Source organism: Ursus maritimus, unplaced genomic scaffold (assembly GCF_017311325.1).
Source record: "Ursus maritimus isolate PB19 unplaced genomic scaffold, ASM1731132v1 scaffold_3, whole genome shotgun sequence".
In the NCBI taxonomy this organism is placed as follows: Eukaryota; Metazoa; Chordata; class Mammalia; order Carnivora; family Ursidae; genus Ursus; species Ursus maritimus.
This window is the reverse complement of record NW_024425563.1, coordinates 88,291,739-88,295,379: the sequence shown is the minus strand read 5'-3', so window position 1 is coordinate 88,295,379 and position 3,641 is coordinate 88,291,739. Positions and strand designations below refer to the sequence as shown.

General features: G+C 49.8%; 1 long non-coding RNA gene across 1 annotated transcript; it reads left to right on the top strand.

The window, feature by feature from the left end:
- The first annotated feature begins 244 nt into the window (after window positions 1-244).
- Window positions 245-2,499, top strand: LOC121105865. Its single transcript, XR_005838637.1, has 2 exons — window positions 245-375; window positions 1,937-2,499. It is a non-coding gene; the product is annotated as an uncharacterized LOC121105865 (long non-coding RNA).
- Window positions 2,500-3,641: the final 1,142 nt, after the last annotated feature.

Here is a 3,641-nt window from a genome sequence, read left to right as displayed (position 1 = left end):
CCCCGCGAGAGCCGGCGCGAGCCGCAGGGGGCGCTGAACCGCGCGGGCGCCGCGCAGCCTTCCGCCGGGAGCCGGAGAGCGGTCTGGGCGAGGCGGCGGCCTCCCGCCGCGGCCTCCACGGCGGCTGGGATCCGGGCGCGCGAGGTGCGGGAGCCGGACCAGGGCCCGGGAAGGCTCTGGTGAATCGCGGGAGCTATTTCTGCCTGGGCCGCTGCCCGCTGCGGCTTCTGTTTTCACTTGCTCTCTGCTGCCAACAGGAAATGCAGTGGCAGTGGTGCCACTAGCATCCTGACGGGCATCCGCGCTTTGAAGGGGGGCGGGGTGGGGAGCGGGCTGGTGAGAAGATGTTTCTGCGCTCACTGAAGTGTGCCGCAGGTAAGCACATGCTAGGACACCAGTTCAAGCTCAAGGTCGGGCAGGCAACGCTACTGCGCTTGCAGTGCCCCCACACTGCTTGCCCCTTTGTCAAAATTGACACCTTCTTCCTCCAAATTAGAAATGGAAGGGTCCCTTCCTGAAGAAATGATGTGGGTCATTCACCATGACCCGTTTCAAGCCCCCAGTCTTAGTAGAGAACCCAGGGGACTAGGGGACTAGGGGACAAGCCCTTGCCCTTGGGCATAGGACTGAGTCAGGAATAGTGTTTTGAGGCTACACTTGCCCTGAGACTGCTACCCTCACCCATCACCTGACAACACCACAACCCTAGAGGTATGTGAGTTTGGGATTTTAGCATCAAGAACAAAATCAATTGGGTTGATGGTTTATGTTTTGTAATATTAGGATGTACCATATGGAATCAAGAAAAAAGAAGTAACTTAAAAAAAAAAAGACTCTTGCTTTCCAAATGTATAGCATCTTTTCAGCTGATCTGTGTTTCCAGAATAAGGAAGTGAGCCAGGTGAAAGAGGGAGAGAACATTCCTGGATGAAGGAGATGGGGACAAGGGAAAATGGGTGTAGCATTTTTAAGGAGAGTAGTTTGGAGCCAGATCACTCAGGGCCTGGAAAGCCAGGGAGCGGCACCAACTGGCATAAGCCTTAGGAAGCTCAGTGAGGTGTGAGTGTGGAAAATGGGCAAGGAGAAGGAGGAGGGAGATGCTGTTATTATCCAGATGAGGGACAGTGACGTCTGAAATGAAATGGTGGCAGCAGGAGAGGGTGGAACGGAGATGGTGACTGTGCAGAAGGAGGAAGAGCTTTCTGGTTTGGGCAGATGGGAGTTCAGTCCTGAATGAGGAAAGAAGACAAATCAGTTTAGGATTAGTTGACTTTGAGATGCGTGTGGGATACGCAGGTGGAAATACCCCAGGGACAGTTGGATAAGCACTTCCAGAAACCAGCAGGGCTGGAGGGCCGGTTTGGGAAGCTATCAGCATCTAGGTGGTAACTGAAGCCAAAGAGGAGAACAGCAGGGGAGACCGTTGGCAATATCTGGAGACATTTTTGATTGTCATAACGGGGTGGGGACTAAGCTGTCACTGGCATCTAGTAGGAGGCCAGAGATGCTACTGAACGTCCCATAATGCACAGGAGCCAATAAAGAATTATCTGGCCCCCGTGTCAGGAGTGCTGGGTTTGAGACACCTGGAGGGGCAGGACGTGTCAAGGGCGAGAAGAGGACTGGGCTTGGAGTCCAAGCAGAGGAGCAGGCCTTTAAGGAGACTGAAAGGGAACCACCAGAGAGAAGCCACTGACCAGGGGAAGCGCCTCAGTTACTTGAGCTATTGGCAAATCAATGTCAAGTACAGGGTAATGGATTGAGTGCTAAGGCGGGGCCTGAAGACAGAGGCCAGTTGATGGAATTTCCTGATGAATCCCTCACTGCTGCCCGACCCCAAGTAGAACCACTAAAGACAGGCTGCCAGAGGACCTCCTGAGGGGCCAGAGAGCTTTATAGAAAGGGCCTCTTACCTTCTCCGCACCCCTTCTTAAAGGACATGCCCAGGGAACATCAGGGCAATGCCTGCAGCTTTGTGAATTGGTACTGCTCAGACAAACGCGGCGGGTTCCAGCTGGCTGCGCCAGGGACAGCCCTTTCCAAGTTCGCCTCTTCCACCAACTCACAGGAAAAGGAGCCGGAGTTCAGCTGTTTCTCAAAACTGTAGTTTCTTCCCCTGTAGGAATTGGGGCTGCAAATATTTTTCACTAAAGCCAAGGGGTTTTGACTCACTGGATTTGACTGCTGGAAATGGCTGAAGATGTCATCTGGGTTATCCCCTTTGTGTGATATTTCATTGGCCTGGTTCGGCATCCTGGGAGCTTGAGACCTATCTGAAACCGGGAATACCTCTCTAGGTTGGCGTGGCTGTGTTGGACGCTCTGGGCTTCCCCTAAATAGAACCTGACTCCTTGGGTGAATGCTGAAATATATTTGTGTCATCTGTCCTCTCGATTTACCATATTTAATTCGTGTTCCCCCCCAAAATAAGATAGTGCATTTCAAGAGCTTAGTACCACGGCCAGCCCATTGTAAATGCTCAATAAAATGCCAGCTGTATTTTTTGTTCCTTGGGCTATTTTATTAATAATGATTTTTTATTATATTATGTTAGTCACCATACAGTACATCCCCGGTTTTCGATGTAAGGCTCGATGATTCATTAGTTGTGTATAACACCCAGTGCACCATGCAATATGTGCCCTCCTTACTACCCATCACTGGTCTATCCCATTCCCCCACCCCCCCTTGGGCTATTTTAATTCTTAGTCCTGGTCAGAGACAAAACGAAACTAACATTGTGGGTCTAAGCTTTGGAGACATAAAAAAAAACAAAAACAAAACAAAACAAAAACAAAAAAGCAACTATCTGCCATATGTTCAGATTTCTAATGGAACTATGCTTTTATGTTTTTTTTTAAAGATTTTATTTACTTACTTGAGAGAGAGAGAGCACAAGCAGGGGGAGCAGCAGGGGGAGAAGGAGACTCCCGGCTGAGCAGGGAGCCCAACAACCCGGGCTCCATCCCAGGACCTCGAGATCATGACTTGAGCGGAAGGCAGCCCTTAACTGACTCAACCACCCAGGCGTCCTCTGAACTATGTTTTTAAAGATTAACATTCAGAGACCACGTTTTCATATCCGAATGCCCTAAGAAAATATCATATACCAGAAATCTTCCTGCCTGAAGATTGATGTACGTTTGCAACAGTAAAGCCTCCATTTTCTGTGGGGACCTGAGCCAGCCGTTGGTTTTATTACCACTTCCGAATAAAAATAAGAGAAAAGAGAAAACACAACATACACACTTGCTTTCCATGGTACACAACTTCTTACTCGATTTAAGTAGTTTCAAGCCCATCAAAAATCAAGATTTTAGGCTGCTGGGTTGGAAATCGCTTGGCGTGAAAAGGGAAAAAAGTCTTTGGGATTGTTGTGTCTGGTACTCTGTGTTTTCTCCGGGTTTCATTCACAGCGGGGAGAGGAATGGGGAGTGAGGAGAAGGAAGGGGAATGTTGGCGGAGGGAAAACATTCCGAAACGAGAAGATGCTATTATTGCACCTTCGGGCGGTTCTGTTCCTGGAGCAGGTACAGACCGAATGCCGCTCTGGAAAAAACCTGAGCCCAAACTTATGTCTTCTAGTCACAACAATAACAACAAAACCCAACTCCGTACAACGGGAGGGGGGGCGCGGTTTG